This window comes from Gossypium raimondii, chromosome 2 (genome assembly GCF_025698545.1).
Source record: "Gossypium raimondii isolate GPD5lz chromosome 2, ASM2569854v1, whole genome shotgun sequence".
NCBI classification, from domain to species: domain Eukaryota; kingdom Viridiplantae; phylum Streptophyta; class Magnoliopsida; order Malvales; family Malvaceae; genus Gossypium; species Gossypium raimondii.
In genome coordinates this window covers 13,009,602-13,023,157 of record NC_068566.1, presented here as the reverse complement: position 1 = coordinate 13,023,157, position 13,556 = coordinate 13,009,602, and the positions used below count along the sequence as shown (strand labels likewise).

General features: G+C 32.0%; 1 long non-coding RNA gene across 9 annotated transcripts; it reads left to right on the top strand.

Moving 5' to 3' along the window:
• Positions 1–7,247: 7,247 nt before the first annotated feature.
• On the top strand, positions 7,248–10,819 carry LOC128035912 (uncharacterized). 9 transcript variants are annotated; one of them, XR_008192486.1, is made up of 7 exons: positions 7,251–7,478; positions 7,590–8,605; positions 8,700–8,781; positions 8,899–8,952; positions 9,107–9,138; positions 9,838–9,892; positions 10,284–10,819. It is a non-coding gene; the product is annotated as an uncharacterized LOC128035912 (long non-coding RNA). The 9 variants fall into 9 exon arrangements; XR_008192491.1 differs by having other exon boundaries at positions 7,248–7,497; positions 7,590–7,695; positions 7,973–8,605; positions 8,700–9,138; XR_008192488.1 differs by having other exon boundaries at positions 7,249–7,478; positions 7,590–7,695; positions 7,973–8,605; positions 8,700–9,138.
• Positions 10,820–13,556: the final 2,737 nt, after the last annotated feature.

Sequence of the window (13,556 nt, the reverse complement as noted above, 5' to 3'; positions counted from 1 at the left end):
CTTGATGCCATCCAGCAGCAGCAGAATAACAACTTGCCTCAATAGCTAAAAGAGGTTTTTTGGCCTTATTCCTCAAAACCTCATCTACCCCCACTCTCGATGCTAGCGAGGTCTTTTCAAGTTTTGGAAATTGAATGTGGGCTTATGAGTTGGGTCCTTCAGGAGACTTGCAATCACAACAGCATCAAACTAACAAGCTTAGAAGAAACTGTGTATTCTGGTGAACAATCCTTAGCTCAACTACACTAGACTTCTGAGGAAGCTGTAAGCCAAATCAAAGAGCTCGACTCCTCCATTTTTTCTTAGAAGGCCAAATATGAAAGTTTAGAACTTCTGGCCAAGTAGATAGAGGAAGAAAACAATCAACTAAGGGTTGAGAGTCCTCTTGGGAGGAAAATTTCAAATATCAAGACCAACGACATTTATCAAAGTTGGAACATCTACGCCAATCCAATAAGGAAGCTTTGAAAAAATATCAAAATGACACTAAAAAGAATCCGGCAGAGGCTTTGCCCATACTACGATCCAACCTGGTCTTTCACATCCAAGTTGTCGTGGTTCCTCTAAATTTAACTGCTTACAGAAGGTCATCGTTGAGTCCTTCAAATTTAACATTTATAATCCTGAAGGCGAAAATTGGGAGAAGTTCTAGAGGGAATAGAGGAAATCGGCCGACTTCTTCATCTCTAGAGAGCCAAAAATAAAGGAGGCAAATTAAAAGAACTTGTTACTCTTGTAGAAGTCCCTAAAGAATGTCTCCAGCCAAAAGGAGCTCCCATTGAACCTACCGACCAGCCTTAAGAGGAGGGAAATTGAAGACTTTTTCTTTTTTTGTACTAAATTTCTATAATCAGCTTATATCATTTTCCTTCTCTTATCTATAAAACTATCTTATTTCTTTCCATCTAGACTCACCTTCTTCGATACTTTCTGTGTGCCAGGGTATTTGCTATTACTAAACTCTTTAACTTACCTGAGGGACTAAGTTAGGTCCAACATATCATGCATACATGGCTGACTGTATCTCAACTTCCAAAGGATTGGCTAAATCGAATGCTTTGATACCAATTAAATTGTAATATCCTATACCTAACCCGGTTTACCGAACCCGAATATAAGATGCCACAATACTCAAATACAAAAAAAATTACATCTAGGGAAGTTATACTAAACATACTTATTCTACATTTTATTTTTTTATTTTTTTCTAAATCAAAATATTTTAAAGGAAACATTTATTAATTATAGTAGATTCTCAAAAGTAGTATAAGACATTACAACTTAAATCTTTGTTAAACTAGACTTAATCTTGGTGTAGAATATTATTCACTATATACCCAAGAGTGTCTTTCTGTATGCATAATATCGCTCTACAAACAATCACCTTGGTGCATTCCTGGCTTGCTCCCTTATGGCATATCAGTTCAATCCCAAGTATCTACATCATAAATAGGCGCTTGTAAGTTCATTCGGAACTTAGTGAGTCTCAACCAATATTACCTTTAAACGTTGTTGATGAATTCCTCGACTTTAAGATTCTTGACTTCCATTCAGGCTTTGGCGAATAGTTTTCTGATTCTTGTCGAATAACTATACGTTAATATTTACACTTACCACCTTATACACATTCAACCCGATGGGTGGATCACAAACTTCACACCATATTGCAGATTCTATTTCACAATCTCTTTGAAGATAGAAGTTGGATACATTTCTCAGAATGATATACATACGGATACTACTCTTGACAGATTCTTATATTAGCTCTAGCGGCTATTAGAATTCCAGTCACACCTTATCTTTAACTCGATCCAGACAACGAACTTATTCCGATGAATGTAATAATTTAGATCATCTAATAAAATCCCAAATGACTTCGATACATAACGTAAGAATTCCCAGGTTTGGCGGACACTTAGACCACCCATAATTCTGAATATGCCAAGCTCTCTGTCCTGGCAGATAACTACGATGAAATCATTAGTCGGGTACACTACTAAGAACCCTTTCAGAAAATGCCTAAAAGGCATACCCAAAACTCACAACAAAAGCGGACTAACGACTCGCCATTTAGGCATTAAAAATTTCACCTTATAGGTTTTCCAAATAACTCTGCCACTAAGGCTCTGTTCAGTTTGCCACCAAGGCACTACATAACTGTTGTATTTGATTTTATGGATTTGACTAAACTTAGCATCACCTGAGGTTTTCTAATCGACGCCCTCAGGACGCGTAAAAACCCTAGTAGACAAATGCGGCTCATCTGCTATTTCCAGAATACGGCATGGCCATAGCGTTTTCACAAATCTGCCACACTGTCATTTTTCGTGTTTACAATCCCGGCAAACCTCGTGTTTACAGTCTCGTCAAACTACATTTTCACCATATTGGCCTTCATGTTTACTATCTTGGCAGACATTTTCAAAGCACTATCGTAGGGTCCATTATCATCTCACATATTTTTTCGACACTCCATTCGAACCCCTTTACTTTAACCTTACTTTGTTATGTATCATTCATATTAAACATAATGAACACATTTACACAGATTTCACTCGTACCTATAACAGAATCATACTTCCCAACACATAATTTACCATGTATGCTTACCACATATTGTCATATTCATGCAACATATCATACACTTCATTTACCTACATGCAGATGTTTCAAAGAAGAATAGAACATTTAGATTAGAAAAAAGAATCAGAACGTAGAGCAGAAAGAAAAACCATCTCGAATGTCCCTCCCTTCACTATATATATATACTCCCGATCCTTGTTAGTTGATTTTGACAAGTGACAATGCTTTCTGAAATTGTCATTTGATTTCCCTACAAAAATTCATGAAAAAAAAATTTGACGAAGGTCAAAGTTACCAATTGACTAGTCATGGGGAGGGTCAAACCAATCCAGTTGACTCCTAACAAATCCCATTATGAAAACTAACTTGAATAGTGCTCTTGCAAACCAAGTGTATTACATATTGGTAGTGACTCGCGTATGGCGTGGTCTTAAAGACAATTAACTCTCCTACCGCTTTCTCATACAATTGGTAGGCTTTTTGTGCTTAGCCAAAACTCTAGGGCGTACTCTTTCTTAGTCATATTCTTTCTTGACTTGAAGATTCTTGAAATTAAATCCATAGATACCGCCAACAAGTGGATACTTTAACACTAGTATGCATCAATACTCTACCTCGCCATCAAGCCAGCAAGGTGGCATATTATGCTACCATAATACACCAAAATAGTTAACACGCATACCTCATTCACCTTTTTGGATCCGTTATGTAACGCCCCAAATTTCGTATGTGTGATTTGTTAAATCTCATAATAATTATGTATCTGTATCAGTTGTTAGTTGCCTTAATTTTGTGTCTGAGGTTTTGGGTTCAAGTTGCACTTCTTTGGAAATTCAATTATTTTGTTCCTAGCTTTATCCTTAAGTGTTTGGCTTATATTATATTTTTGGTCAACTCAAGTCAGAATGAGTCTGTTGGTTTAAGTGGTTAGGTGTTAGCTTGCCCTGAGATCTTATGTTCGAATCCCCGCAAGGGTGAATGGTAGTAAATTTTACTTCTGTGTGTGTGTGCCATTTGTGTAGTAGAGGTTTGGTGGAATTGAAATTATATAGTGGTTGGATGAGGATTAGTGAGTCAGATTTTGTGGGATTTGGTTGGTAGTGAGGGTATGTAACAGCCTGATTTTGGCCCTAACCGAAATAGTGGTTTCGAGACCATAAATCCGAGTCTGAAAATATTTTTAATATTATTTTCTGTGTTAATCATGTGTGAATTTACATGTGCGAAAGTTTCATGAATTAATTTTATTGTTTGTGTGTTTAATTTAATAAAATGACCTAATCACGTAAAATGTGAAATTAACTAATTAATATGTAAAGTGCTAACTTACTAATGTCTTTATAATGTGAAGTCCTTAATAGGAAATTTGGCCATTTATTTAGATAGTGGACGGCATTATGTTATAATATATATAGTTTTTATATTATTTATAAAGCTTATAATATATATATATATTATATTGTATTATAAAGTTATTATGATAATGATAATAAAAAAAGAAGACAAACATTAAAGAGGCCATTACCACCTATTCTTGGCCAAAACTAAAAGAGAAAGAAAATAAGAAACAAGCTAGGTATTCGGCACTTTCAAGTCTTGATTAAGGTATGTATTTTGTTGGGTTTTTAATAATTTTTATGTTTTTGAGATCGTTACTTTGAATACTTCAAAACACATGTCTTAATTTTGTGAATTGTGGATGATTTTGAAATGTGCCATTGTGGATGATTTTGAAATGTGCCATTGATGAATGTTTAAGTTTCATGATGTTAGTTGATAAAATATGAAATATAAGTGTTAGATTAACATGTTTTGTCTTTGAATTTTTGGTGAATTTGAGTAATTAGGGCTAAATTGAGAAAATAAATTTTTGAGGGACTAAAATGCAAAATAAATGAAATGCATGAACGTGTATGAATACAAGGAAGATTCGGCCTAACTATGTTGTTATGAAATTTTGTGTATTTTGTGTTTTAAGCAATAAGGACTAAATTGTAAAAAGTGTAAAATGTCAAGGGCAAAATGGTAATTTTCCCATTTATGTGTTTTTGGATTCAATTGAGTGAATTGTGTGTTAAATTAGTTAATTTTGAACTTATTTAGATCAAGAACTGAAGAAAACAGAATTAGATCAACGAAAGTCGAAAGTAGTCGAGTAGTTGATTTCGTCCGTCGATATCCGAGGTAAGTCTATAAGCACATAAATGTTGTTAAATTTGAAAATGTATAAATGTTATTTGTTGAATTGAATTTTGTGGATATATATGTGTATTGGCCGAATGTGTGATAAGCCATGAAATTTTATTTCGTGTTCGATTCGATCGAGATATGTTGTCCGAAAGTCCCGTACGAACACTAGGAATAGTTAGGATACATATGTCATGACACAGGATTTCGATATGTGTTTTCGTGTAAGACCACATCTGGGACATTGGCATTGACCTGTGTTTACGTGTAAGACACTATCTCGGACAGTGGCATCGGTATGTGATTACATTTAAGACCACGTGTGGTACGTTGCCATTGTTAGAGCTTTCTGATTATCCGTGTATCCTTTTTAATTTCGAACGGTTCAACGGGCAATGTTAAGTGAAAACCGAATGAGAAATCGAAATAATAATAGTGTTCAGGTATGTATTTATATCATGCTATGGAATTAAGGTAAATTGTATATTGAATTGATGATACAAAGTTATTTGATATATGAACAATATGTGAGCATGTTCGTGCTTATAAGTGATTCAGTAGTATAAGGAGATTTGGCCTATTACTATAGTTTTTGAATTATAAATTGTTAAGTATACAAGTATTTGAGTATTTGTGCAATAAGCTTATAAAGTTAAATGTTTACTTTTATTTGATTTGGTTGGCTTGGTAAAGTGGTTTGATATTAATGTTAAAATGAATAATGTTTGCTTACGACTTACTAAGTTGCAAAAGCTTACACTACACCAAAACAGGCTTTTAGCGGCGTTTGGACAAAAAACGCCACAAAAAACCAACCATTAGCGGCGTTTTTATAAAAACGCCGCTAAAGGTCGAGCATTAGCGACGCTTTTTGGAAAACGCCGCTAAAAATAAGCATTAGCGGCGTTTTTTGAAGAGCGCCGCAAAAAGCCTAATCCCAACGACACCGTTTTCTGAGTTTTTGGGGCCTAATGCTCTAGCCTTTAGCGGCGTTTTTGAAGAAGCGTCGCTAATGCTCGGGCCTTTAGTGGCGTTTTTGAATAAGCGCCGCTAATGCTCTGGCCTTTAGCGGCGTTTTTGAAGAAGCGCCGCTAATGCTCTGGCCTTTAGCAGCATTTTTGAAAAAGCGCCGCAAAAATATTTTATCTGTCTATTTACTATTTAATTGGTTTATTTATATTAATTAAAATTCAATTTATTTTTAATTGAATATTTCTTAAAATAGATAAATTTGAAATAATGACACGTAGAAATAATTTGAAATAAAAACATAAAAAATATTTGTTAAAAATAGAAAAATTAAAATACTATTATTTAAAATAAATTTAAAATTTTTGGGTACATTATTGATTGTTTTTAATTTATATATTAAATAACTTCTTATAATTGTAAAAGAGATAGCATTAATTTTAAAATATTTAATTAATTATTATTATAGTTTAGGGTTTTTGGTTTAGGATATATGGTTAATTTAAGATTTAAGGCCGATTTAGGAGTTAATAGTGTAAAGTTTAGGGAGTATGAATTTAGGGATTATGGTTTAAGGGTTGGGATTTAAGGTTTAGGGGTTAGGGGTTAGGGTTGGGATTTAATGTTTAAGGGTTAGGGGTTAGAGGTTAGAGGTTAGAGGTTATGGGTTAAGAGTTAGGGATTTAAGGTTTAGGGATTTAGATGTCGAGTTAGGGTTTAGGGTTTAAATTAGTTATTTTTTAAATTTAGGGTTTAAGGGATAGGGGTTAGAGGTTTAGGGTTTATATTAATTAGTATTTTTTAATTTATATATTAAATAATTTCTTATATAATTGTAAAAGAGATAAGATTAATTTTAATATATTAAAATTATGATTATAGTTTAAATTATTGAAGAGATAATAGATAAACTTTATATATATTAAATGGTTTAGGATTTAAGGTTTACTTGAGATCTGTTAAAATGGAAAAAATTAAAATACTATTATTTAAAATAATTTTAAAGTGTTTTGGGTATATGACTGATTAGATTTTTAATTTATATATTAAATAATTTATTATATAATTGTAAAGAGATAATATAAATTTTAATTTATTAAAATTATCATTAATATAGTTTTTAAAGTTTTTATTTTCATATTTTAAAATTTTTGTTTTGTTTTTGTTTTCTTACATAAAATTTATATAAAAATTTTAAAATTTATCTAATTCTTTTAAATATTACTTAAATTTCAAAATTTATTTATTTAAAATGGATATGAATTATATAATAATTAAATATAAAATTGTAAAAAAAATCAATCATTAGCGACGTTTATGATAAAAACGCCGCAAAATTTAAACAATAACGACGTTTAGACAAAAAACGACTCAAATGTGCATTGAATTTTTCCAAAACGTTCCGTTTCACTATAAAAATTTAAATTTTTAGTGGCGTTTTTATAATAAACGCAGCAAAAAATTATTTTACTTTAAAAACTATCCCGCCATTTTATCCTCAAATTCCCCTAAAACCCCTATTTTTCCCACTGAAACCCTAACTTTGCAAACAGGCCTTCTCTCTCGCTTTCTCTTCCTCCCTCCCTCCCTGCGACATTATAACAAAAATCTCAAAAAAAAATTTAACAAGAAGAGATTATATTCAAAAAGAAAAAAAGAAGAGGAAAATGGAGGCACCAAAGACGATTCAGCATAAAATGGAAGCAATAAGCTGATGATCTGTTTGTGAGAGTCGGAAGGTACTAGAACGAAGCTATAGTACGTATTTTAAGTTGAGTGATTCTATAGTTTCTTGTAGCCGTTTGTTTAACTTTGCTCTACATTTATTCTGGTTTGATCTGATTATGCAGAGGACCAGTTCACTTTTACGAAATATGCTTGATGTTATTGAGGAAGTACAGATAGCACGGTTAGAAATTAGGGGTCTGATTCTTACTAGCTTCCGTTCTCCATCTGGTACACTATTATCTCCACTTTATTATGTTTCTTAAATTTGTGGTTGTGATGCCGTGGGCTGAAATTCTTGCTTTGAGAATTTGACTTTGATTCTTTTCTTCAGGAAAACAAAGTAGAGATGATGGATGACTAGATCATATTTCTTGTTTGATATAATGCCATTTGAAACCTATGCATGCTTATCCTGCTACGAACTGTTTTACTTATTATTTTGTTTTAATTTATTGGAATGGAGCTTAGCGTTTTGGGCGCTCTTGTTTTTATTTATGAGTGGCAGGATATAAGTCATAAAACTAGGGAAGGAAAAGTTTTTCTATTTCCAGGACTCTTTCTTCAGTTAGTTTAACATATTCAAGGTAAAGGCTTTTAATGATAGCTGGTGCAAGACCATTCAAAGTTTTAATGTTCCTCTCTTTTCCGGTTTGTTTAAGTGTGGTTGTAAAAAGGTTTGGCATAGCCCACACATGGCTTGGTGAAGTTAAATCTATGCAAAAATGGTTAGTGTTGATTAAAATTAAAAAATGCAGTAAACCGTCTTTTATCTTTGGTTTATTGAATTCACAGATATTGTTGAAAACTAGTCAACATAAAGTAATTTATGTTCACCACTTTCTATCCACATATCATTTAAGGAATTTTATCCTATTTTTATCCTATTTTTGACTGATTTTTTCCCTCATCATTTTGTTTGCATTTGTTGACAAATATTGTGTTTTAAAAATTTCTATCCTGTGAATTTAACAAGCTCTTTGTTGAATTACTGAGCAAGTTCTAAGGGGAAGACTGATGTTATGAAAAAGATTAAGTTTCCACAGATGGAGTAGAAATCTGCTAGTAAAACTGTTCAACGACAAGCAAAGAGGCAGCACTACCTTGTCCCATAAGAGAAATTTTGGAAAAGGAAAAGAAGGTCAGTTTCTAATATTTTAGCTTTATAGGTTCTATTATTTGTTTTCGGCTATGAGCATATAAACTTATGATAGTTTTGCAAATGGTGCTAAAAGGTGGTGGATCTATTTCCTGATGCTACTCTATTGTTGGTGGATCTGTAAATTGAAGTGGAAGTGCTGACTGTTCAATATATAGGTTCATAGTTCTCAACTTGTTGTTAAGTTTATGTGTGCATTGATGGTTAATGATAATTGTTAAAATGGATTTGAATTGCTTATTTTGATGATGAAATCATTAATTCTCAATGGCCAGAGGAAATGCCTCTGTGCCTGCCATGGAAATGACCAAGTGGCTTGACACCAACTAGTAAGTTGCTATTTCTTGGCCTATTTTATCAGCTTTGCTATGCATACTGAGATTTTGGTACTAATACTAATTCCCAATTTTCAATTGCAATCCATCTAAAATAGCCTTTTTATCTCCATTCGATATATAACGTTGTTGGCCTTTTCATTTTTAGGCATATTCAAAGTCTACAGTTTACATGAGCCAGTTGAGTGCAATTCTTTTTCATTTTTTACAACTTTTTCTGACCAACAATTTATTTGTTACATATATGTTTAATTTTATTTTAATCGTTAGTTGTATGTCACTAATACTTAATTGTTATAATTTTTGACAACTAATGTTTTTTTTAACAAATAGAATAGCATAAATGTTAATAATATAAATTTCTTATTCTTAATGCCATCCTGATATCTGTTCATTACCCAACCCAGTCTTCCTTGCCATTACCACTTCATTCCTTACATTTCTTATATTAAGTTTGATACATCAACCAAATTTATTTATTTTAAAATATTAAATTTATATGTACGGGAGGGTTAGATTTGGACTCCAACCTAGTCTATTTTTATATTTAATAATATATTGTTTTATTTTATATGTGATGTAATTTACATTAAATTAAATTAAATATATAATATTATAATGCAAAATTAATTATAATGCAAAATTAATATATAATATTATAATATTATAAATTTAGGATTTGGTTTTACTAGTTTATGAGTTATAATTAATTTTTGTTCATATCTATTATATTATTGATATTTAAATATCTTTTGCTTTAATTATGAAATTTTCAAACTTACTAAATATGAGATTCGTATTGATAGCTTAGAATATTTGTCTTGTAAAGAAGAGTTTATGTATTTGTATTGATATTTAAATATTTGTCTTGTAAAGCAGTGCTTCGTGTGACAACAAACATCGCTCGGGAAGGTCTCGTTATTGGTTCCTAACGGTGAGTTTTATATCGACCATATATCAGTTTGTAGCTTTCCGTGTTTAAGAAATAAATTCAGTTAGTTACAGATTATATGTTGTTCTTTGAATCTGATCAACGAAGTTAATACAAACCATGCTAAGTAGTGGAATAAATTCAGCTAGCCTTGTGCAGACCCTTTAACCTTCTTTTTCTTTTTTACTTTGTTGTTTAATACAGTTTATAGGACTAATGGTTTTGGGTTTGATGCAGTTTTTGCACTTGCAAAGTTTATGAATGTTAGTGAAGATGAGAGTCAACTTTCTGCCGTATATGGATAACTCCAATATAGTGCAGAATATAAGTATGGATGTCAATGGTTGTTTTAGTGGCTTTTTTTTTAAGTAAAAGCTAAGAGAATGACTTGCAGGAGAGGTGCAGAGGGATAGAGCTGCAGAGCTTTTGGGCTTGCGTGCATGCAATTTTCGGCCACGACACTCAAGCAAACTTGGAAATGAGTTTCGGGTGTTCACAAACTATGACGCTGGGGAGAGATTAGGAGGATGGGAGCAAGAACAATAGGTGCCTTTTTCTTGCCATCGTTTGCTAGGAATATTTTCTCATGGATGAGCTTCATGGAACCTAATTTTTATCCACTATCAAGGCATTTCCAACACTTACCCTTGGAAAAATTAACCAGCTTTTCTGCTAATTTTCCCAGAGAAAACATGAAAACATGCAGATGAGAAAACTTCCAAGCAAGCTCATCCTCATATTATGCATTTTGGTCTACTTTTTTAAACTAGTGCAATTTTCCTCACTTGTGTAGATTTCGTAATACATAAAACTATTTAAGGTTGTTTAAAGTTGTACTGACTCATGCCTACTCATTGCCATTTTTAAATGTAATTTGTCTGTTGTTCCAAAACGCACAATACAGATGGAAGAAGCCATACAAGTTTCTCATATGTATTATTTATTTTAGTTTTGATTCTAAATTTTTATTTTTACTTTAATATTTAGGACAACTTGAGTTCTAACTTTTGGGTTTTAATTGTGTTATTAATTTATTATTTTAAATTCTAAAACTAAATTCATTAATTTTTATATTTAAATAATATTTTTTATTTATCCTTAAAAGTATATTTAAAGTTCAAATTTAGAAAATAAAACATAATATAATATTTATCATAAAAATAAATATAATTTGATTAAAATAAATTTTTTAACTAGTGCAATTTGTCTTTAGCGGCGTTTGTGGGGAAAAGCGCCGCTAAAGGTATTTGTCTTTAGCGGCGTTTGTAGGAAAAGCGCCGCTAAAGGTCATGGTCTTTAGCGGCGTTTGTGGAAAAGCGCCGCTAAAGGTCATGGTCTTTAGCGGTGTTTGTGGGAAAAGCGCCACTAAAGGTCATGGTCTTTAGCGGCGTTTGTGGGAAAAGCGCCGCTAAAGGTCTTGTTCTTTAGCGGCGTTTGTTTCTGAAAACGCTGCTAAAGTTAGCGATGCTGTCATTAGCGGTGTTTTCTGCGGCGTTTTTTGCTGCGCTTTTAAAAGCGCCGCTAAAAGCCTAAAAAAGCTCTGCGAAAAGTCTGTTTTGGTGTAGTGTTACTGTGCATATGTTCTTGTTTACCTTTATTTTATAGATTTAGAAGTCACGATACGAGCTCGGGGATCGTCAGCAAAGTCTATCACACTATCGACATCTTTTGGGTATTTTGATAAATTTTTTTGAACTCGATATTATGACATGTATAGGCTTGCTTATGTTTTTGGTTAGTTTTGAAACATGTATATAAATGGCCATGCGAAAATGACTCATCTTCTTTTCATCGAATTTGGTGTTTATGTATATGGTCTTTATGGTAATTGAAATGGAGTTTATAATTATGCATATTTGATTATGGTATAAGCTTGTGATATGAAAATAAATGTGATATATATATATAGTTTGGACATATTAAATTTGGTTAAGTGATTAGTACATGTATAATTGTTATGCATTGGATGATAGATTGATTGGTTATGAGTTGAACTAAATTACCGAATGTATATATATATATTGTTGCTAAATGAAATATATGTGCAGATAGATACTAGCAAGTATATTATACTTGTATGGTGTAATTTGGCTTTTGGTATTATATAGATTCGGTTATGATTTATAAGTATAGAGCTATGTTTAATCCATAAACCTTTGATAATTAGTTTGAAATGATATTGTTAATTATGTATATTCGACTACGGTATGAGTTTTTATATATGTGCATATTGAATTCGGTTTAAGAATTTAGCCTTAGCTTGTTATACATGTAATAAAATTGCCGTGTTTATGTTTGTGTGTATAAATTTTGGTTAAGTAAGTTTATGTTTAACTTCTTATTATGTTTTGATAATGGGTGATGAATTAAGTTACAGTATAGTAAGTATAAATCTTACATGGAAATGTGAAAGTGTTAAGCCATTAGTGAATTATTTGATTTGTAATGGATGGTATATTATATGTATATGTATATACTAGCCAAGCTTCATTAGGTTAAGTTTAAGTTTGAATATATTTATATATATATTTGGCCTCGCAGGTATTTGCCAAATTTGGCTATTATGTGCTTGTATATTTGGTTAAGTGAGCTATTAACTCGTTAAATTTATAACTTGGTTTTGTAGCATATTCGGTTATAGTATTTGATTAAAATAAGTTCGGTTATATTTCTAAGGATTAAATAATTTATATGGAATGACCTAATATGCTTATGTTGACTATATGGGGATTGTGAAATATGGATGGCTGAATATGTCTAGGTTATTTGAGTTAGGTTGAAATGGTAAAATGTGCACTTTTAATTTTCTTGAATGATTAGTATATGTACTTGAATTAATTATTAAGCATGCAAATTTGTTATACTTGATTTGTTTCATTTTTGTTTATGCTATATAAAAACATATTTTATATATAGTGCATTATTCGGTTGTGTATAAAAAAAAATTCATAAGTTAACTAAAATTTAAAATAAGCTTTGTGTCTGGTAATGCCTCGTAACCCCAATCCGACGACGGACACGGGTTAAGGGTGTTACAGGGTAGTGGGGAGTTGAGAGTATTATTTTGAAATTTCTTTTATTGTTATTTTTTAATTAATTTGTTTTCCAAAATTCCCTCTTTTCCCCACATTTTGTTTCTCTGCAAATTTCCCTATGATGTTATTTTTTTTAGTCCATTCCCCTTTTGCTTTCTTTAATTCTGACATCTTTTTGCTCGATTGGATAGCTGTGGCTTAAACTATTTTGTTTCTTCTTGTGGTCTAGTAAGTAGGGTTTATGTGGGTTCGTTTGGTTTAAGGGTAATTTTAAGGTTTGTTGTGGAATTAGTTTTATTATCATTTTTGTTGATTATATTCTTGGGTTTCTAAACAGTGGAGAATCGTGAGGATCGGAACTCCCCCTTGTGGATTAGTGGTGTTAAGAAATGTTCTAAAAGTTCGGGAAAGTGTTTGATCGCTTGGGTTTTCGAGTCTCGACTTAGTAAAGTATTAATGTTTGTTGTGACTAGGTGGATGATTTTGGTTTAATTAAGGAATCGTGGCTAATTTAAGCGTCAATTGTTGATTTTAGGTATTGGAGGTCTTGTAGTTACTTCCGTATCAGAATTGAATCAGGTGTGTAATGAGAAACTTGAAAAACAACGAACGGTGAAAGCTGAAGTTGGGGC